We start from the raw sequence: 24640 nt of genomic DNA, 5'->3' as shown, positions 1-24640 counted from the left end.
AGAGCAGTGCAGGTGGCAATGGCTGGTCCTGCTGTCTCTGCGTCCATTCCTTCTGTGATAATATGCTACCTGCAGGCCCATACCAGAAAATGCCTGAAGTTAAGACAAATGCCTATTCAGTCTGATAATAAAACAGACTGTGTAAAGTGTACAATGAATATCCAAATTTATACTTGTCTATTTCAGAACTACTCAATATCTGAGTTATCATGATAAGGGTAATACTCATCATGTCTTCCTTCCTGACAATCTTTCCTCTAAAAGAGATAAGTGGTACTTTGTTTTCTGACAACACTTTCCCCACCAGTTACCCATGACCATTGTATGAGTCAGCTCAGGCTGCTGTAACAAAATACTATAGATCAGGTGCTTCAAACCAGACATTTATTAATATGTTGCCCAGTTCTGGATCCATAGAAGTCCAAGAGTTGAAATCTCCAGGGAATGAAGAGGAATTGCCCACTGGCATCTAAACAGTTACAGTGAGGAGGGTAAGGATAATAAAGTAGGAAGCATGAGTTTTAAATATGCTGGCATTTCCAGGAAGAGGGAGTCACTCTCTAGAGATGGAAATGAAAAGCAAGAACGCACAGTAGAATGTGCGAGAGAGATAGACAGTCATGATTGGAAAAGTCTCTAGAGGAATGCATATCATCAGGGGAGGGCCAGATTCCAATTCAGGAAAGAGGATGAAAGCTAACTTGTGAAGAGTTGATAGGGGTTATAAAGAAATTTTCTGATGATTGATTTTGGCTTCTAGAGACTACCCTCCAGAATGGATTTCAAGAGTTGGAATGGAATGGGCGATGGGTTCAGAATAAAGGCTATCCTGGGCTGAATGAACATGGGTTTCTGGGTCTTAGAGACAAGTCAGAAAGTCAGCCTTCTCTCTTAGCGTTGTAAAGGTAACACAAGTAAGCAGGGATAAGCAATGTCATGAGATCCTCTTTATGATCAAGGAGCTATATAGGAATATAAAGGCTGCCAATGCAGGGGAAGGATAAGGATCTTGCCATGAGTGTGTGGACCTTCAAAAAAGATGAGTAGATTGGAAGTGTGGCAAAATTACTAGGAATTTTTAGAAATCAGAGGAAATGCATTTCAACTGGAAATTATTGGCATTGACTTAAAACATGATCAGTAAAGGGATAGCTCTGCTGTAACCTTTTAAAAACAGTGATGTGATACCAACACTAATACTGCTAAAAATATATGTGATTATAATTGTAAGTGTAAAGAATAAAGTGCTCAGTCACTTCAGTTGTATCCAACTGTTTGCGACTCTATGGACTGAAGCCTACCAGGCTCCTCTGTCCGTGGGATTATCCAGGTAAGAATACTGGAGTGGAGTGGGTTGCCATGTTATCCTCCAGAGAATCTTCCAGCCCAGGGCTTGAACCCATCTTCTGCCTCTCCTGCATTGCAGGCAGATTCTTTACCCACTGACTCTGAAATTAATACATGTAGTAAAATCACCTAACTATAATTTCCCTATTGTAAAATATATAGAGAAATATGATAAACTTACATATACTACCACTGAAGTTAATAAATGTTAACAATATGCATCATTTATTTAAGATCATTTTTAAGAAAGAAAACTCAATTATACTCCTGTGTATATTTTGACAGATTCACTCCTCTTCCTGCTTATCTAAGGCAAACGCCATCATGAATTTTATTTATTCTTTATACATATGTTTTGTTTACATTTCAACATAGATATATGCCCATGACAGCATGTAATATATTGTGAGTCCTAAAAGTTAACATAAATTTTATTGTATAATTAGCAAATCACATTATCTTTACCTGCCAATTTGGAACTAGCTCCCTATCATTTAGTATTAATATTATACTGTTCTATTCCCTCACATAAATATACCACAATTTATTTATCCATTCATCTGTTGATAACATGTTGGTTGCTCTAGTTTTTAAAATTTCAACAGTGTCACAATGAATATTTGTGAATATTTCTCCTTGAATACATGTGGGAAAATTTCTCAAGGGTGTATGCTTCCTTAGTGGCTCAGTGGTAAAGAATCTGCCTGCCAATGCAGGGGACATGGATTTGATCCCTGGGTTGGGAAGATCTCCTGGAGAAGGAAATGGCAACCCATTCCAGTATTCTTGTCTGGGAAATCCCAAGGACAGAGGAGACTTGGGGAGCTATAATCCATGAGGTCACAAAGAGCTGGACATGACTTAGGGACTGAATAACAACAACATGCTTAGAAAAGGAATTGCTGAGTTGAGCCTATGGGTATTTTCAACCTTTCTACCAATTACAAAATTATTCTTCAAAAAGGTTATACCAATTTCCACTCCAACCAGCAAGGCTGAAGAATATCCATTTACCTATATCTTTGCTTACATTTGGAATTGTTAGACTAACAAATTTCTTAATTTTATAGGTGACATAATATATCTCACTTTTATAATCTGCATTTCCTGGTCAATCAGTGAAGTTGGACCTCTTATCATCTTCTTTTTGACCATTCTTGTGTCCTCCTTTGTCAATTTCTTGTCACACCCAATATATTAATAAATAAACAATATAAATAAGTAAATGTGTCTGTCAAGTTTTTAGTGTCTAATTTTATCTTTTATGGTGTCATTTAGGTTTTCAATGTGATATAATTGAATTGATCAAAGTTTTGACTTAAAATCTTTGCTTTTCTGATTTTCTTAAAGTCACTAGTCAAATATCTTAATCTTTAATATCATCTTAATCTTTAATATCATCCATGGAAATAGCTCACACTATAATTTCATGAGTAGAGCTTGCTCAGCAAGGAACACAGAGTCATCAAAGTTGTATGAGCAGACTCGGTATGATCATTTTCTAGATACAATACTATAAACCCTATGAAAAATATCTTACTGCTTCCAAAATCCTGCAAAGCAGACAGGACTGTAAATGCTGAAAAGAATGAGTATTTCCTATTGCTTTGCCTTGTACATGTTTTATGTATAGGATAAGTTGGATTTATGAGCTTTAAAGTCATTAAAGGAAATGTTTGGAGCAGAAACAGACAACAAAATCAATAGCACCTAAATAGACTGAGATCATATGAACAGATTTATTTTCTTGACCTTTCACTCCAAATGCCCTTTCTTATTTTGTTGTAATAAAAGTTAAACACATAGATAAAACAACAGAGAATGGATAATTCTGATGTGACAACATTACTGAAATCTCAGGGTTTGTATATAATCTGTGATCTCAGTACTATTTTTAGCTTTTTAAAAAATAGTTCTGTTCCTAGATTAAGGTCATTTCATGATTTCCACTGCCCCACTGACTTGAGGACTCAGTATGACCATCTGCTCTATTTTTACAGTATCAGTGAAATTATTTTTTAATTTAGGAGCAGGTTAAGTTAAATTTGGGTTTCTTAGAATTAGTTGAACTTGTCTGAGGTCTATGTATGGAGGGATTTGTTAAAAGGCAGGACAATGCTAAAAAAAGTTTTCCAATGCCTATGATTTGTTTTCAATGAACACACACAACTCTGTTTATGTATGTACTTACACACATTCTGTTTTTTAACTTTTCTATTTGTCTTTTCTCCTTTGGTGGTTTCATTAGCCTCATGACTTAAAGATATCTGTTTGGTGTGATTGCTCAAAATTACTTCTTTACTCTTTCCAAAATTATATCTATTAAATACACAATATATCAATGGCTTACCAACATCTCCACTTGCATTTTGAATAAGATTCTCAAAGTGCATGTTTCTAAAACTGAGTCCTGACTCTTCTTTCCACACCCAAACGCCTGAAACTCCCAGAATATTTCCCATTGCAGGTGTAATAACTCCATCCTCTTCGTTGCCCAGGCCAAATGTGGCATTGTTCTTTGCCTTACTTCTTTCTTATGCCATTCCATTTACAAGAAAATTTCCATCAAGTCCACCATTCAATATTTAAAACCAAGCACTTTTCACACCTTTGCTGGTACCATCCCAGTCCAAGAAACCATCAGATAACCCATGACTTCCTGCTGTCACCTCCTAACTACACTTGGAGTCAGCAATGTTTTTGGAGTTGAGAACTTGGATGAATACTGAACAGGGTTGCTACAGTGTTGGGATGCCATGTCTGTTTCACAGTCAGAAGAGTTCACTGATCAAGGAAGCAACCTAAGTGTGATGGTTAGTTTCATGTGTCAGCCAGATGGAGGTTTTTGGTTAAACAGTATTCTGGATGTGTTTATGAGAGTTTTTTGGATGAGATTTTTGAATCAGTAGACTGAATTAAGCAGATTGCTCTCTCTAAGGTGGGTGGCCCTTGCCCAATCAGTTGAAGGCCTGAATAAAGCAAAAAGTTGAAACAGGGAGAATTTGCTTTCTCTGCCTGACTGGAACATTGATTTTCTCCTTCCTTTGGACTTGGATTCAGTGTAGAACTTTTATCATTGACTCTCCAGTTTCCCAGTCCTTTAGACTTGGGCTGGAATTATACCATTGGCTCTTTTACATCTCCAGACTGCTGACTGCAGCTCTTGGGTCTTCTCAGCCTCCATAACTACATGATCCAATTCATAATAAATCACTCCCTGTCTCGTTCTCTCTCTCATATTTCTGTTCAATGGTTCAACATAAAAAAATTCCTTAGAATTAAAATATTTCCAAAAGGGGGGGGGGATATTTAATGAGGTCATGAACAACTTGTAACTAAAAGTTTTCAACTTAAAACAGGCTTCACCTCTGTTTGAGAGGGATATGGTATGGCATCACCAACTAGATGGACATGAGTTTGAGTAATTCTGGGAGTTGTTGATGGACAGGGAAGTCTGGCATGCTGCAGTCCATGGGATTGCAAAGAGTTGGACATGACTGAGCAACTGAACTGAACTGAACTGAACTGGTATGGTAAATGGGAGCATATACATATCTAATGGGTAGGTGAAAAGAGGAGATACTAAATTATATCCTTTCTTCTGAAAAAGTACTGAAAGTAAAACACCCAAATAAGAAAAAGAGATAGCATAGTATCATGCACATAGCAGATGACCAATAAATCTATGTAAAATTAATAAATTAGCAATTGTAATATGTTATAATGCTCAAAGGATCATGGAGACATTGTTTTTTCCAACATCCATGAAGGATTTAGTTATTCAGGGTTACACGATTCTTTACTTGGAGATTACAAATTCTTCCCATACATTTTGGGAACTAAATTATTTTAACTTTTTGCTATACTTCATGCAAATAATAGCCTGATAAGACCCAAAATTCTAGCACTGTATTGACCATGTAATTGTGTGATCTATAAAGTAGACAGTAACATACTTAAACAAAATACACTAGAATAGCAATATCTTTTTGCTCAATAAAATACCCCATGGAATTCACTACTTGGTTTTTGATGTTTTGTAGAGAATTTCACATAACAGCTGATGGAATCCAATAAGCTAGATACATTAGGGATTTTCCATAGTTCCTTGAAAATAGATGTATATAAATAATCATTTTGTTTTCGTATGCCTCTGTCTATATAGTGTTTTAAAGTCTTAAAATAATACAGTTGAAACTTATTCTCTGAACACTTTTTATTAAAAAGGGTTAAAAAAATCCCTTAAGATTATATATTATCTAATATTTTCAGGAACTTCCCTATAGCTCAGATGGTAAAGAATCTGCCTGCAATGCAGGAGACCCTGGTTTGATCCCAGGGTCAGGAAGATCCCTTGGAGAAGGAAATGGCAATCCACTCCAGCATTCTTGCCTGGGGAATTCCATGGACAGAGTAGCTTAACAGGCTACAGTCCACAGGATCTCAAACAGTGGGACACGACTAAGGGACTAACACACAATAATAAGTTTCAGTATAGGAGTGGGTGGGACAGAGGTCCAAGAGGGAGGGGGCATGTATTTACATTTAGCTGATTACTTCTTTGTAAAACAGAAACTAGCACATTGTAAAGCAACTCTAACCTCATAAACATGATAAAAATCAGTTTCTGTTTTGTATTAGTCTTTATAAGTAGGTTGAATGATCGTTTGGAATACAAAAATGGGTTCAAACTATCTGCTATAAACTACCTCTATGCATAAGATCATGGCATCTGGTCCCATCACTTCATGGGAAATAGATGGGGAGACAGTGGAAACAGTGTCAGATTTTATTTTTTTGGGCCATGAAATTAAAAGGCGCTTACTCCTTGGAAGGAAAGTTATGAACAACCTAGATAGCATATTAAAAAGCAGAGACATTACTTTGCCAACAAAGGTCCGTCTAGTCAAGGCTATGGTTTTTCCAGTGGTCATGTATGGATGTGAGAGTTGGACTGTGAGGAAAGCTGAGCGCCGAAAAATTGATGCTTTTGAACTATGGCATTGGAGAAGATTCTTGAGAGTCCCTTGGACTGCAAGGAGATCCAACCAGTCCATCCTAAAAGAGATCAGTCCTGGGTGTTCATTGGAAGGACTGATGCTAAGCTGAAACTCCAATACTTTGGCCACCTCATGCGAAGAGTTGACTCATTGGAAAAGACCCTGATGCTGGGAGGGACTGGGGGCAGGAGAAGGGGACGACAGAGGATGAGATGGCTGGATGGCATCACCGACTGGATGAGAATGAGTTTGAGTAAACTCCAGGAGTTGGTGATGAACAGGGAGACCTGGTGTGCTGCGATTCATGGGGTCGCAGAGAGTCAGACATGACTGAGCGACTGAACTGAACTGAACTGATGCTATAAACTACCTTGACAACCAAATGTTTGATCCTTTCCAAGCCCTGTTTAACTTAATGCTATAGAGACAGTCTAATAATTGATTTTACCCAAAGTACTGCTGATGCCTTTCTATTACTGTTCTCTTGTAATGAACAAGTGATGTTGCATCTTTTTTGAACTGAAGCTAGCTTTACCTGTTTTTACATCTTTACTTTCCATGAACTTCAGAATACCATTATAGCTTTTCACTTGAAACAAATTAAAATCAACCTTATTTGAAGAATTTTACAATTGATGAAAGAATTATAGTGGTATGCAGTATTGTTAATAATTAGCAGTGATTCCTATCAACTGGCAATTTTGTTTTATGGTTAGATAGCACTCTCACATCCATCCATGCTTTTCAAATTTATCCAATTCAACAAGCCCCTTGAATGAATTTGTTACTGAGTTTCTCCCAAGAGAATATATAAGACTGAGAGTATTAGAAAGTTTGTTAGACATTAAAAGACTGTCAAGGATCATCTTTACTTTTAGACTTTGACAATCTTAATCAAGTCTAAAGAAACATATTGAAGATGTACAGTGTCTTAAGGCTAGCTCATCTCACCTGAAATTTTATTGATAAAAAAATTAAGGGCAGTCTTAAGTCATTCCAGTTACCATTAATCTTTTTCAGAGAAGCATCCCAGTTAGTAACTGAGCTACCAAGAATTAAAAAAAATAAAAAACAGAAACACCTTCCTGCTATCTTTTCCTTTGCTATCCTGTACTGTGTTTCTAGGGAAATAAGAAAAAAATCCAAAAATTAGTCAAGTGGAACAGACATACAATAATGTCATGTCAACATTTATTTATGGCCTGCCAGTCACGATGGATAAAATAAAAAGTCTAGAAGATTTTAAAAGCAGTACTTGCAAGGAATTCCAGGGCAGCTGGTACATCTCACTTGTCACACTGGAAATGGAGAAAGTGCAATCTATATCTGTAATTATTTGCTTGGGTTCACCATCCATTTTCCCAGATCCTACATTAATCATTTTATTTCTACTCGTCTGACATAGCATTCCAACTCCAGTACAGAAAACTCTCTATTTTTATTAATCTCTTGTATTTCATGATTTCCACAACCTCATTTGTTTTAAGAGATGCTGTTCATTTTAAGTCTAACAAGCTCTACCTAATGACTGACATATGCTGTAAAGGTCTGTGGTATTATTCAGCTGTTTGGAATTTGGAATGAATTTACCCATAAGGCTGTGCTATGAATGCATGTTAAATGTTTATGGCTAGTGGTGAAATTGCATCTATTCTTTATGCACCAAAACTGTAGTTCCAGAGGTAACATTTCTTTGTGTAAATCATCACTTATAATTTTGCTTCTGTAGAGAGAGGACATTCCCAGGCAGCTATCCAACCATCTATTCATTGATTCATTTAAAAAATATCGTACCAGTGATGATAAGTATCAGATGTTGGAGATTTAATAGTGTAAGAAATACTACTTCTGTTCTTCAAAAGCACAGGTGACACAGAATACTAGGCAAAAGAGTACATTGTGTTAACACCCCCTTCACTGCAGTTTGCTGCAAGTCAACAGGCAGAAAGATCAGTGCAGGGGATATTCCAATAACTCAGGAGAAATATGATGTTGACAGAGGAGGTAAAAATCAGTGGAAATAGTTTCAAGAGATATTAAGGATGGGAAAGAGTCCAAGATGAAACCCAAGATGTTGCAACTCTTAGACAGTGAATTAGAGAGAGTTTATAGTCCAGTTACATTTTCACAAGAGAAATTACCCTTTTACAAGAGTAAGTACCTGAGTCCGAGACAGTCAATTCTCTTGTCAGTGACGATTGAAAGTAAATTTTTCCTTGGTGCTACCAAATTTTTACTAAAGATTTACTAATCCCTTAATTACCAGTTCTATTCATGTATGTAACCAAATAGTAAAATGCTGATGAGATTTATCCCTGATGGAACTGAGTTATCAGGTTGAGATTACTGAATTAATTATAATGTATTAGCTTTTCCTTGATGTAAGATAAACTATATTTTTCATTTGCCCAAGGTGTTCAAAATCGTCTGTAGTTATTAACTGTTCATACAATGGGGTAGCTCAGCTCAGCCAATGTTGCAATCAGCATCTTCCCCAACCCCACCCAAACTTAGAATACCAAATTTTTCAGTATTTTGTGCAATGAAGGAACTTGATACTTAGGAAGATCTCACTGCCATGTGTTTTTATACACTGTTGCCTCCTAACAGTTTACTGCAAGAAACTAAATTGTACATGTGATGTTTCATACTAAATTATATTAGCCTATTTAGTTAATAAGTTTTCAAATAAATGGTTCATGACTGTCCTGGTTACAAACTTCACTTATCTTTTCAAAATTTTTGGCAGACTAGGGTAGCTTGGGAAATAGATACCTATCCTTTTTATTGTATTCACATTTACAAAGATTTACTAGCAAAAGCAAACTTTCATATAAGATTGATTTTAATTGCTTTTTTTAACTATTGCTTTACTTTCATGTAAGATGGGGCGTGTGCTATATGTTGGGCATTTATCCAACCTTCTTTCCAGTAAAGCTGAATCTCAGGGAAAATTCCTTAGCTTCATGGAATGGAATGGGATTTTTATTTAATATTCCAAATACCTCAATCAGTTTCAGTCTAAGTGTTACTCTTTTGGCAATATATTTCTATCTTTATTTTCAGAATCTGAATGATTTTCAGTCTCCTGCATATTTGACACATAATTTGATCAAACACACAATTCCTTTACTTCCTAGAACATTTCATCTCTCCAATGTCAATCCAATCTTAGTAGCTCTTTGGACGATGTTTTTGTTTATTTTCACACTTTTCCTTTGGTTAAGTGCTTTGTCAGTCAGAAAATGATTCACTGAAATTGTTTATCCAATGCAGAGCAATTTGACATAATACTGTATGTTTCTGAAACTTACCTTTTTATTAATATTGTTCCCTTGTTACTTTATCATTCACATTTTCTTGACAGTTCTCTAAAAGAAAACCACTTTTCCTGCATTTAGTATCACTTTTTTCAATCATTGTCAATTTTAATTAGTGCATGAGAGTCTGAGGGAGAAACTTATCTTTGTTAAGAATAATAAAAACCAAATGAACTGATTTTCTTGAATTCTAGGGATAAAAAAGGAGTTCAGAAAAATTACTGTTCATCTTTTCTTTTAAAGAAAAGATGTATTTTGAATAACGAAACTTTTTATGTAGTGGGTCCATTAAAAGCACTTATAGCTATTGCTTTTTAACAGCAATACAATAACAATAACAGCAACAAACATTTTAATTGTCTGAAATTTCTGAGTTTAGAAGGAGGGATGGTTTAAATCTGGTTAGGAACTTATATGACAGTTAGGAAGTGAGCCATCAATGTTAACAGAGCTTTGCCCTGACCCCTGGTGCTGTTTACTGCCTAAATTTAAATAAACATGCCTGTCTATTGTGATCTCATATAATACAGAGAAAAAATCACGAAGTCTAAATAAAGATTTAATTTATGTACAATCGCATCTGTCAATCCATGTTTACCATATCTCACATCAAGGATATTATCTCGCTACTACGAAAGGTAACTTGATCAGGGAGTGCATCATGGTCATTATTAGGTTAAGAAGCACACTTTTTTTTTTTACTTTTTAACTTTTATTTTTTAAATTTTAATGTTATATTGAACTCTAGTTGGTTTACAATATTGTATTGGTTTCCAGTGTGCAGCAAAGTGATTCAGTTATACATCTCTCTATTCTTTTTCAAATTGTTTACCCATTTACATTATTAGAGAATTTTGTTCAGAGCTCCCTGTGCTATATATTTAGTAGGTTTTTATTGGGGTACAGTTTATTTGCAATGTTGTGTTAGTCTCTGACATACAACAAAGTGAATCAGCTGTGTGTGTACATATATCCCTTCCCTCTGGGACCTCTTTCCCACCCCCTTCCCACCCATCTAGGCCACCACAGAGACTCCAGCTGAAGGGAATGCAATTTTTATTATCTGTATAGCTTGTGAGCATGTTGTCCCTTCAGTTGTGTCTGACTCTTTGTGGCCCCACAGACTTTAGTTCATCAGGCTCTTCTCTCCCTGGGATTCTCCAGGCGAGAATACTGGAGTGGGTCACCATACTCTCCTCCAGGGAATCTTCCCAACCTAGGGAACGTATCGGCGGCGGCTGAGCCCCCGCATTGCAGGCAAATTCTTTACCGCTGAGCCAGCAGAAAAGCACCTTCTATAGCGTGCATAACTACCTAAAGCCAGTAAGAAGCCCATTTTATATTAAAGGCTGTTTTCCTCTTTTTAAAGGAAAGCAAGCAACAATTCAATTACAGAGATCAATCAGTGAGATCTTCTTCTGCACCTAGGATGGTATGAAAGTATAATGATGACATGAAGCTAGCACTAAACTTAGAATAAGAGGTTTTGAATTTGAATCTCTGCTTCACCATGTAGTAACTATATGACGTGAGACAATATAACTAACTTTTTGAAATCATTGTTTTTCATCAATCAAGAAAAATGATAGCCCTTTTGATTACAAAGAGCGTGAAAAATATAAGAAAATGTTTATGAAAAGTCTATACAATTCCACAATAATATTATATTTATTCTACTAACCTCCCTCAAGATCGTCCCTCAAGCAGGTTTTTCTTACTTCATATAATTCAAGCACTAGTCTTGGTTTCCCTGGTCTCTTTGAAACTGGAGAATTGTTGTTCACCAATATTAATAAGTTGGAACTATCAAAGATCTGCCTTGATATCTTCTACATACTTACAAACTGTATGAATTTACTACATATTCATAGGCAATTCCATTCCAACCACCCCATTCCCACCTTGTTCTTATGGAGACTAAATACTTCAGGCTGACAATGTAGTGGAATCTACCACTGTGTTTAGAGACAGGTATTCCTTTTCAATGACATAAACATGATATCCCCATTACATATATTTTAAACAGCAGCTGTTTCTGAAGTGTTCAACCCTTATGATAAATCAAAATCTCTGCTATTTGGAGAAAACAGTCTGCTACTGGAATAGTGAACTTGATTTTGACCAGATGAGATTTCCCTCAAGGGACTGATGTGAGCTCTAATCTGAAATCTAATTTTTAACTTTTATCACTGCTTCACATCCTTCTTCTTACTTTTTCTTATTGCCCATTGCATCAGCATATCTACAAGTATAAAAAAGTTTATTAAATTTATTTATCATATGTCCATAGCAGCAGTGATTATATGAAACTATTTAGCAACTGCTTTAGCGTGAGCATTGTCCAATCAAACAGGTCACTGACAGCCAACTCCTGTATATAGAAATAGCACAGCTGAATGGCAGCAGTGCTTACCAGTAACCCTAACAAGAGTTTGGCAGTGGAAGAAGTTGTAAGAAATACATACAACTATAAAAACAATTACAGCAATTACGTTTTTTAAGTATAGGCATAAGCCACTTAAAAACCGCTACTGGTCTTATCTCAGATTATATGAACAGGAATTCTCAGAGTTGTATGTTTTAGACAAGATTTTCATATATTTTCAAACAGAATTTTACATTATGTAAAACAGATAAAAGTGCAGCCTCTCTGGTTAAAGCAGAAGTAGGAACTTCTGCTACTTTCTCAGAGATAGCTCCAGGGAATACCAAGATTGTACCTAATATAACAATTTGAAAGTCCCCAAACCTGGGGACACTTTCAACCCTTAAAATCTCAAATCTGTATTTATTTCTTTCAATAGAAAAATAAACAACAATATTTGTGAAAAATGTTTTTTGATACTTTAAACAGAAATTTTAACATGTAAATATTTGATTGAATTGGCCTTTCTGGTACAATTCTTCAAAATCCAAAAATCATGAAATTTTAATACATTACAATTTGCTAAGTATATAGAAGTGAAATGAAATGTTAGTGGCTCAGTCATGTCCAACTTGTTGAGACCCTATGGACTATAGCCCACCAGGCTCCGCAGCCCATGGGATTCTCCAAGCAAGAATACTGGAATGAAGTGCCATTCCCTTCTCCAGGGGATTTTCCCGACCCAGGGATCAAACCTGGGTCTCCCACATTGCAGGCAGGTTCTTTGCCATCTGAGCCACCAGGGAAGCTCAGATATATACATATATATAGGACACAATCAAATAAAGCATTCTATTTTGGTCTCCAGAAGATCCAAAGTTAAAGAAACATAAGCCTTGAACTCAAGGAACTTAATTATTCCAGTAGATTAAAGGAAATCAATAACAGTAATCAAGGAATACTACCTTCCTTGATTTCTTAATTAGAGTATCCCATTATTGTTGTCTTCTGCCAATATTAATATGAATTTTGTTCTTCATTGAAATAATTATGCCAAGGAAAAGGCTATACAAGCCTCTATAACTTCAGGGAAAAAAAATCTTTCTGAAGGTGCCCATCCATTCATAAGCCTCCCTTATAGCAGGTACCACTTGAGTTGTTTGTGCCTGAGCTCCTATCACATATTCTATACAGAAAGAAAACCCACTCATCAGCACAGGAGAGAGAATAAGAGATCTTAGCACATCATCCACAGACGTCAGCTCTTAGGAACCTTCCTGAAATTTTTATGCTTTATGTTAAATTTATAATCACACTAAAAAGCAAAGTTTCTATCAGATTTGTTGGCAAGATGGTTCTTAGAAAGCCATTTTTTTACTTTTTATTGTTGTTGTTAAATTCTATCTTACAGATGCTTGTCTTTGAGGAGACTGTAGCAATGTTAGTGTATGAAATCTCTGTTTTCTTTCTTTTTGCTTCAGTCTATATGGATCTAGTCACAGCACACAAGCATTTAACTGGGAACATTTTCCACACAATTTAACCATAGGCTTTTACTGTTTAGTTTTTTAGCATATTAATATGGGTTTGCTGTCAGACTATATAAGAAATAGTTTTTTTTTTTTTTTTGCATATGTCCATAGGTAATGGAGTGAGGTGGGCTTATACTTGGCAAAGACTGAAATAGGACAGGATGATAAATCTCTCTGCAGCTGGCCCATCTTTTATAGCAAGGTGTCACAGTTCAGTCTACCCTCTAATTCCCCTGGCTATGGGTAATTTGCAAGTATTAAATGGTCCTTATCATTTCCTATAATTAGGGTGTTGCCACATGATTGAGGAAATATTTTTTGAAGTAACATATGGCTAATTAATGCCTTATTGGTAAGTTTCACCCAGATAATAAAGAACTGAAAGGTTTGAATTATGTGCCATTGGTTGATTTACTCCATTTTGACTATACTTTGTAAGTTTAAGCTCTTGCATGTCTTAATTTTTCAGCTTATTATGTCCATACTACATATAAGTATGATCTAAATTGAATGAATGTCCAAACATATATCTGAATATAGAAATTCCAGAGGGATAATAATCCTACAACATTATTCAAAGAAGTAGAATAACCTTCCCTAGATATCAAACAAAAGCTATAAAATATTAAGAATCAATATGTACATTGGCTTATTAAAATGAACATAAATCTTAGAAAGGCAATTTTGTATTTTTTACATGAAATTGGTAACATGTCAATGTGAATGCTGGAGAAAATAAGTAACACCATAACTAATATGATAAATGTGCACAAGATCTCATTTTTTCCAAACAGATACCATGAGTTGTCCTACAAGTCTTCCAGAGTATTAATGAAGCAAATTGTAGACCTGGGCAATAGACTTTGCTCAGTGAATGGAATATGGTCTCCGGGTGACTACTGATGATCACGCAAAGCAGAACTCAAACCCATTGTGCCATCATGGAAAGAGGAAAACAGTTTATTTCTGAATGTGGTGTGCTGAAGACTTTTGAGAATGCTTTTGCATGACTACCGCTACATGCAGATATAGCAACATTCATCAAACCCAAAATTTGCTAAGTTGGACAAAAAAGTTCATTTCAGTTTTTGTCATCATTTTACAAAAAATAATGTCAGCAGATCACACTATAGTCAATTCCTATGTATGTACCTACTATACTTATAATTATTCAAATAGTTGCCTGTGTCTATATAATGCAATGAAATAATAGATACGAAAACTTTTCAGTCACTCACTAAGAGTCAATTCAACCAGCAAAGCCAAACCCCTTTAAAACAACAATTTATCTTATCACAAAACAGAAAATTCATCTTAAAGATTTATAGTTTTTACTAAAAGGTTTTTTTTTTTTTTGACTAGTATCACTTTCATCTGTGTGGAAAGTACAGTTTATTCATTCAAAGACATTACTTACTATGCAGGGAGTATTTTCTATAACATGGGAACACAATAGCCTTTATAAAAAACACAGAGAAGCAAGGCTTTAAGAATAATACTCCTAGAGCTTTGATAAATATGCTTCTCATAACAAATACTCTACCTGTAACATCCCATGGACGGAGGAGCCTGGTAGGCTGCAGTCCACGGGGTCGCGAAGAGTCGGACACGACTGAGCGACTTCACTTTCACTTTTCACTTCTATGCATTGGAGAAGGAAATGGCAACCCACTCCAGTGTTCTTGCCTGGAGAATCCCAGGGATGGGGTCGCACAGAGTTGGACACGACTGAAGTGACTTAGCAGTAGCAGTAGCAATATAAAAAAGGAAAATTTTGAGGGTTATATATATATAGTTTTTTTAAGAGTGAGACTTGGCTTAAAGTCTCGCTTGCTTTCATTTCTACACACACACACACACACACACACACACACACACACACACAAATCTCTAAAATGAAGTAAAGCGGGGCTCTGGGATCAGGCAGGCTGCCCCATGAAAACCCTGGTGCTACAACCTTGACCTCAGCCCTGCCAGTGTCTTCTTCCCTTCCTGCCTCGTAGGTTCAGTGATCTCAACAGCTGTCTCAGACTCTTTTGGAAACCGTCCATCTGGCCTCTGTCACTCTAGAGCAGCTGATATACTACACATATCCAGTAGATCTGCTATATAAGGAAATCAAGTGCACCAGGATCAAGAGTTCCAACATCAGCAAAACTCAACTCTCAGCAAAACTCCAGATGAACAACTCTTAGACATTTCCTGAATTGTTTCCTTTATTTCACTCCTCCATTGTGGACCTTCAATTCCTACCTTTACACTTGGGCAATTTTAATATCAGTTTTTCAGGTCAACTTAGAATTCTACACAAGTCTTCCACTGTGAGATTTTAAATATCTGTATACATAATTCAAATACTCAAATCAGTTCATCACTTCTCTTCTCTCTTCCATCTTAAGACTGAAACTAAGAATTCATCAAACACATGCCCTTGGGACATTGTCCATTGTTGATGCCTGTTCATTCCTCTCTACTCATCCTATGTTACATCTAACAACCTTAGCAACAAAAATATTTTAGAAACTGTAAGGGTAGAATTCTAATCCTTTCATTCTGGGCACTTAGACTCCTAATAAGCTTTTCTTTCACAAAGAAAGCAGTTCTTGCTTATATATATGTGTGTGTGTGTGTGTGTGTGTGTGTGTGTGTGTGTATATATATATATATTTTTTTTTTTTTTCCCCCTAGAGTCACTCTTTTTTTCTTTTCAGCGTTCTCAGGATTCCTAGGTCTGAGGAATCTGTAACTCGGTGCGCCTTGTTCCTCTCATTATTTGGATCTCTTTTTTAAAAACAGTTTTGTTTTTAAAATTTTTAATGGATCCTCTTCAGTACAAGCATCTCTCTGCTTTTCAGTTAACCCACAGCCCTCATAATCCTAACAGCTTCTCATGCCTTACACACTCTAGACTGCTGTACATTACTCAGCAAACTTTGGATCTAAGTTATTGTCTATTTTCACTTGTTTTAATTTTATTAATCCCTTTTAAATTTGGTTAATTAAATTTCTTCTTATTAGGCCACTTTTCAGAACTGGGGAAGGACTCGGGATTAAAATGGATGCCAGAGTTGGATGTAGAACTGGGGAGTGCTACTAGGGGCAAGGATGATTGCCTTCTGCACCAACCAGGTATTGAATTAGTGAGACTGAAGTATCTCTTAATTAAAATTAGGCTCATTTCCACATCTGGGAGCTTCCCTTGTGTCTCAGTGGTAAAGAATCTGCCTGTAATGCAGGAGACACAAGAGATGTGGGTTTGATCCCTGGGTTGAGAAGATACCCTGGAAAAGGAAATGGCAACCCATTCCAGTATCCTTGCCTAGGAAATCCCATGGATGGAGGAGCCTGGTGGGATACAGTCCATGAGGTTGCAAGAGTTGGACACGACTTAGCAACTAAACCACCCCCACCACGTCTTAGAACAGTCTCACACACACATGGAATTCAAATGGCCCTACCTGGAAACAAAAGAAAGGGAAAGAGTCAGGAAATGGAGAGAAGCCTCGTTTATATAATACTAAATATGTCAAGGGTTTGGGTAAATATGACTTATTATACCAAAAATATTATCAAGTGACTATACAAAAAAATCTTGATAAATCAAAGAAATATTCTTAAACCAAAGCAATCTTAAATCTGTTTTGAAAAAAATCTTTGTCATTCTTTGTTTCCAAAATGGAAAGGAGAAAACAGGCCTCATTTGGAATAATGAGTCTTACCCTCCTTCTCGAAGGAGGACATAGGGAAGAGAGCTTGCTTTCAAATCACTGTTCTAGAGTGTGGATTTTATATTTACTTACTTTTGGTGATGCAAACAGATTAGAATACAATTGCCATTGAAAAGGTAGTTTGTTATATTCACAGATCCCAACAGAAGGGGATGCTGACCTGAAACAAATAGACCGTCAGGTCTCCCCCCGGAAAAAAATGGGTTTAGTTGGGATCAGCAGAGAAATGCAATTCAAGGTCTGCAACTATGGCAAGCCATGTGTGAGTCTCCACACAGCAAGGAGAGAATGCTTTATAGGGAGGAGAAGGGAGTTGGGAGGGCTCTAGTAAACAGAGTCCACGGTATTTCTTTGCTTTTTTAAAAATTGGGGTACGGTTGCTTTACAATGTTGTGTTAGTTTCTGTTGTACAAAAATGTGAATCAGCCCCACATATGTGCATGTATCCCCTCCTTGGACCTCCCCTGCCCCATCCCACCCCTCTAGGCCACCGCAGAGCACTGAGCTGAGTTCCCTGCGCTATGCAGCAGGTTCCCACTAGCTATGTTTCACATCACACATTGCAGTGTACATGTGTCAGTACCAATCTCTCAGTTCATCCTCCTCGCTTCCCCACCCCAGTGTTCACAAGTCCATTCTCTGCATCTGTGTCTCTATTCCTGCCCTACAAATACGTTCATCTGTACCAGTTTTCTATGTTCCACACATATGTGTTAATATATTTTGTTTTCATTGGCTGAGTCATTTCCAGAAAAGCAGTCTTTGTTCTTGTTGGTCCCTGCTGTCTTTGTAGGGTATGAAGGCTCCCCCTTCTTGTCTCCCAACTCCACTTAATTGAGTTTTCTGTCTATTAATGTTGTACAGAGTCATGGTGCTCCATGGAGGTCGGGGAGAGGGATACATGAGGAAACAGCAAGGTTAATCAAGAAGCAGAGGAAGTGAGCAGAAAATGTGGACAAGAGCCTTCATTGTGTTTTTGTGGGAAAGTGGGGGCAAGGCAAGGTGATAAGGTTTAGGATTGGCTAACTTGAAGCATTTCGATAGGTTTGGGGACACAGAGCTATTCCTAGTGGTCTGGAACCTGGTCAAGAATCAATCGGGAAGGGGGACAGTGGCGCAAAGTGTAAGAAGTAAATGAAGGTGGTGGTTTGGGGCATTTGCACTGGATTGGTTGGTTTGCATCTTAACCACACACTTGCAGGCAAGTCTTTTTCTGTCTGTAGGAATAGCTAGTCCTTGCAGGGGCCATCTCTCCAGAGTCAGCAAGGCCTCAAGATGATAAAGCATCAAAAATACAGAATGAAAAGACATGATGAATACAATCAGCCAAGGATCCCACTCACCTATATTTCCTAAAATCACTTCTGAGCCAGGAGCTTGCTCTGTCTGTACAATCTTGAGTAGAAGATCTCCTCCTGTTTCTTCTTGTTTTGATTAAAATTTCTTCAAACTGGACCTTGAGCTTGTGGTGTTGGAGGGTTTAGCATTTTTTGCATCCTTCTCCATTCTCTAAGCAAGCAAACAGACAGATTTTCTATTATAAAATGTTTTTATTTTTTGAATAGTAGGAATAGAAGGAAACAAAATAATAAATAAAGGCAAGTTACAAGTTCACCAGAAACCTTTGCAACATTTTTTATAATCATCATTGCTGGACTTTATTGGGTTAAAGCAAAAAATAGACTTGGCCTTTCTAAGCAGCTTTTCCTGAGAAACATTTCTTGATGTTTTTTCCATGTATCAGCCCTGTTTAATTCTCTAAATTCCATTTTATCCCAGGGTGATCACTCCAGATTTTCTCCTTCACATCCACCTTGTTGGGTCTATCGAAGTCTCTTTAAGAAGTGAGATAAGGGCAAGCTTTCACTACTTGGGGATAGAATTGCCTTCATAAACAACTCACAGATGTGTATTTGTAGTCCAGAAGTATCAGTGAATTCATCTCCGACCTCAGCGTCTTACATGCCACAGGGAAATTCTTAGAACTTGGGAACCCACGCCTTGTCTTTCAATGTAGATGAATATGACTTATTTCCAAGTCAGGGCACTTTTTGTGAACCATTTCTGGCAAGAGCTGTGGCTTCAAAGGACCAACCAGAGCTCCTAAAATGATTCGAAATGATTCTATGAACTGTAGGTAGAGGCTGGAGATGTTCCTGAGGGTAATTCAAGAACATGGTCACCCTGGAAGGGAAACATAAAAGCCTTCTTGGGGCTAACATATGTATTAGAATTCAGGGGTGTTTTTAGTAGGTAATGGAAGTTAACCAACTGCCCAATAGACTGGCAGCTCTTAAGTTCTGAGGAATGGTCAAAAGGACATTGTCTGAAAGCTTAAGTTCAAGAAGACATTAATTCAGCAGACATTAATTAAACATGTCTTACTTATCTTCATATCCTTAGTATTCAGACAATGGCTGATGCATCCTGACATGGCCAGGTTGAATGAAAATACTTCAGAATCACAGGGAAGAGTGCTGAGCAAAGTGAAGTGTTTCAAAAACATTAAATCCTAGCCAGGCTCATTTTTTATATATCTTGCTTGTAATTTTTCTGACTGTACTTATATGGAGCTTCAAAATCTTAGTGAATGACCAAAACAGAAGGGTCATGACTAGGGATCTGGGACTGGAGTTAGGTATTGAATAACCTGAAGAAATAACTCAACAGAATATTTCTCCTGAAGAGGGCAAGGCCATTGCTAGGGACAGGACTGTTGTCCCCACAGAATACCTTTTCCTAAAGTTTTCTTGATCAGACATTTCAAAATATACCACTTGTATAATTAATAGGTGCCTAAGAATGGAGAAGGAAATGTCAACCCACTCCAGTATTCTTGCCTGGAAAATTCCATGGGCAGAGGAGCCGGGTGGGCTACAGTCCATAGAGTCACAAAGAGTCGAACACCACTTAGTCACTAAATGCTTCCCTGATAGCTCAGCTGGTAAAGAATCTGTCTTCAATGCAGCAGACCCGGTTCAATTTCCAGGTTGGGAAATTCCCCTGGAGAAGGGATAGGCTACCCACTCCAATATTCTTGGGCTTCCATGCTGGGTCAGCTGGTAAAGAATCTGCCTGCAATGCAGGAGACCTGGGTTTGATCCCTGGGTTGGGAAGATCCCCAGGAGAAGAGAACGGCTATGCACACCCGGAGAATTCTCTGGCCTGGAGAATTCCATGGACTGTACAGTCCCTGGGGTCTCAAAGAGTCAGACATGACTGAGCGATTTTCACCTAGTGATTAAGCAAGAGTCACTAAAGGAACCATAAGTGGTTGACTGTTTTAAGTAAACCATCATCTCCGTGTGTTAGAGAATCATGGATATTTTTCCATTCTACTGTGTCATTTGTTGTGTAGATGTTTGGAAAAGGAGGAATGAGAGAGCTGTGAAAATGTTGGGACAGCGTTTAGAAATACAGAACTCAACAGAACAATAATAATCCTTCAAACTTCAGCTCAAACCCTATAGTTTCTAGGAAATCTTCTATTTCTTAAATTCTTAGGACTCTCTGTATGCTCTGAAATACAAGAGAATATGTTCTACTTGCAAAACATTGTTCATTTTGTAATTATCTATTTGGGTCCGTGACAGAGTTCTGTTCTGTTTGGCACAAGGGTGTCCTCTTCCCACATCCACTCCCCACACAAGCTCGTGTACCGTCCCCCCATCACAAAACATGCTGCTGCTCTGCGATCATCTGCTCCCCTCCCTGCCCCAACACACCCCACATTCTTCCCACAACTCCCTGAATTGTAGGCAATCACCTAGTGGAGAAAGCAATGCTGACTGATTGTTACGATTGCCTAAACTTTCTATGAAAGATGCAATTTTCTGTCACTTTTTGTTACAGAATTAATCATTTGGCTAACTCAAGTGATTTTTCTTATAAACAACAATTAAGTAGGCATATCCTGCACTGCCCTGCTGGAATCAACTCTGTCTCATTCTTATTTTGTATTCTCTTAGTGAAAAAGGAAAGAAAAACTTGTGTTGCCTTTATGTAGTGTTTTTCTAATTAATTTTTATCGGAGTATAGTTGATTTGCAATGTTGTGTTAATTTCTACTGTACGAAAAGTGAATCAGTTATGCACATACATATATCCGCTCTTTTTTAGTTTCTATTCTCATAGAGGTCATTATAGAGTACTGAATAGGGTTCCCTGTGCTCTATCTAGAGCTTGCTTTTTAGTTTTAAGGTTAGAATTCAAATTGCTAACACTAATAGGGCGAGGCAGAAATAAACTCCTGACTTTTACTAACTGCACGTAGAAAGCAAAACCAAGGTAAGATTCCACAGCAAGGTGACTCTAGGCAGTCAGAGGTCAGTATCTGTGAACATGTACGTAAGGGAGAGACAGTGGAGACAGTATTAATTCTTCTCTGGAGTGTTTGTCTGATTAGACATATGGACTCTGAAACCAGCTTGACTGGATTTAAATAGCAGTTCAGTCATTTCCTATGGGACTTTGCGTTAAACAAGGACAAAATGGTAACTGCCTCCTAAGGCTGGTTAAGACTAAATGAGTTAGGACCTGGAAAGAACTTAGAGCAGTGCCTGACAAATGGCAAGCTTTCAATAAATGGTAAACATTGTCACAAGTACACCCATCAGAGGAATGCTGCATTGAACTGAAACTGCATCTTTTTCAAAGGTAGTTACTGGTGGGTGCTCAATCGCTCAGTCGTGTCTGACTCTTAGCAACTCCTTGGACTGTTGCCCACCAGGCACTTCATGGGGATTATCCATGAATACTGGAGTGGGTTGCCATTTCCTCCTCCAGTTTTCAAGGGTAAGTTGACATTCCCCTGAAGTTTGCAGTGTGAATTATAAAGAATGAAGAAACTGAGATTAAAACTAAGAGTTACTAAAACGAGTGTTTTTCTAAACTATTGGAAAGGGCTGGCAATGAGAGGGTAGGGTTTTTAGATGGGCTCTGCAAATTCCTCAACTTCACCCAAACTTCAGCTTATCTGAGTTTACACATCACTAGATGGCAGTGTAAAATGTCTAATAATCTCTAAATAAATTAATTCTATCAGGCATCCAAATATCTTAAGAATCACATGAAAAATGCTGAAACATTTTATCATTAATGTCTCTAAGTGATTAATAGTAAATCCATTTAGAGAGAGAGAAGTAGTAACTATTTAAAGACAAAGTATATCTACAAGTTTTATATATATATATATGTATGCACATTAGAAAGTACAAATGTGATTAAAAAATGATTTTAGTGTTTAAATTCAGTCTGTGGTTTACTATATTTGGATAATAAAATTCCACTAGCATTATACATGACTTATGAATTCAAAAATAACTTTTTAGTTGCAACCCTTGAAATGTATGGGTGGGGTGGGACTGATGAAAGGAGTCTATGAGAAGACTAACGATAAGTCTCACTTTTCATAAGGGATATCACAGATTAATCATATAAAGTAGGCTCCTGCAAACATGACAATAATCCAGGAGGAGGAAGAATACAAGCTTTATTCTCAGCAACATGCAGCATTAAAATAGAAATAGAAAGCATTCAGACTTAGTAGAACATATACACTGTAACCAAGTTGATATTGATCAAGTCTTGAGGGAGAATGACTTCTGAGGTTTTACTATGATATTTCCACGCTCAAATATAGCCATGTAACTAGGGTAATTTGGCACCATGTGCTCAGCTGTAAGGCTCCAGACTTAAATAGAAAATGATTATTTTTATATTGATAAACTTCCTTTGGGGGTTTGGATCTCTTTTGCTGGCTGATGGTCAACTCTCCTCTCACTTTATCCCAAACTGGAAAGTATGGTTACAGCAGGAGCTGGAAACTCTTATTGCCTGTCTCCACCACCACCAGAAATGTTTATAACAGGGAATGCAACATCATGAGATGACGTGACATGTATCCTTCACGTTTTAATTACCAAAGAGAGACAAGGATTGGGTTTTAGCATTACTTTCTTCTCTGAGTTTCTAGGTGCTGATGGGGAAAACAGAGCTGTGAAAGTTGTATATGGTGGAAGAGGATCTGTAGTAGAATGTCCCTCCTCTGGGATTTCTCTGATGTCTTCTCTTAATCAGACTGGGCCATGGGTTGGGGGGGGGAAGCCACAAAATAAGGTATCATATTCATCATGTCATATCAAATGCATAAACTGCCAACATACTTTATCATTGTTGAATCAACAAACCTTGATTTGTTGTTCAGTCTCAGTCGTGTCCGACTCTTTGTGACCCCATGCACTATAGCATGCCATGCTTTCCTGTCCTTCACCATCTCCTGGAGTTTGCTTAAATTCATGCCCATTGAGTTGATGATGTCATCTAGCCATCTCAACCTCTGTCACCCCTTTCTTCTCCTGCCCTCAATATTTCCCAGTATCAGGGTCTTTTCCAATGAGTCAACTCTTCCCATCAGGTGGCCAAATTATTAGAGCTTCAGCTTCAGTATCAGTCCTTCCAATGAATATTCGGGGTTGATTTCCTTTAGGATTGACTGATTTGATTTCCTTGTAGTCCAAGGGACTCTCAAGAGTCTTCTCCAACACCACAGTTCAAAAGCATCAATTCTTTGGTACTCAGCCTTCTTTATGGTCCAACTCTCACATCTCTACATGACTATGGGAAAAACCACAGCTTTGACTATACAGACATTTGTTGGCAAAGTGATGTCTATGCTTTTTAATACGTGGTCAAGGTTTGTCATAGCTTTTCTTCTAAGGTGCAAGTGTCTTTTACTTTCAAGGCTGCAGTCACTGTCTGGAGTGATTTCGGAGCCCAAGAAAATAAAATCTGCCACGGCTTCCACTGTTTCCCCTTCTATTTGCCATGAAATGATGGGAGCAGATGCTATGATCTCAGTTTTTGAATGCTGAATTTTAACTCAGTTTTTTCACTCTCCTCTTTCACTTTCATTAAGAAGATCTTTATTGCTTTTTCACTATCTACCATTAGGGTGGTGCCATCTGCATATCTGAAGTTGTTGATATTTCTCTTGGCAATCTTGATTCCAGTTTGTGATTCACTCAGCCTGGCATTTCACTTGATGTACTCTGCATGTAAGTTAAATAAGCAGGGTGACAATATACAGCCTTGACATGTTCCTTTCCCACGTTTGAACCAGTCTGTTATTCCATGTCCATTGGGGATGTTGGGACATTCTAATTCCAAGGTCAGATGTGCTCTGACAGTGCCTGGAAAGCTTGCCAACACCACACAAGGTAGATCTGAGTGGAGGAAAGCCTGTGGAGTTTTCTGCAGTAATTCCCCATGTGTAGCGTTACCGCCTTTGTGGTAGGCTCAGTGGTCAAGACTCCACCTGCCAATGCAGGAGACCTGGGTTCATCTCCTGC

Source organism: Odocoileus virginianus, chromosome 1 (assembly GCF_023699985.2).
Source record: "Odocoileus virginianus isolate 20LAN1187 ecotype Illinois chromosome 1, Ovbor_1.2, whole genome shotgun sequence".
Lineage (NCBI taxonomy): Eukaryota > Metazoa > Chordata > Mammalia > Artiodactyla > Cervidae > Odocoileus > Odocoileus virginianus.
This window is presented reverse-complemented; position numbering follows the sequence as displayed.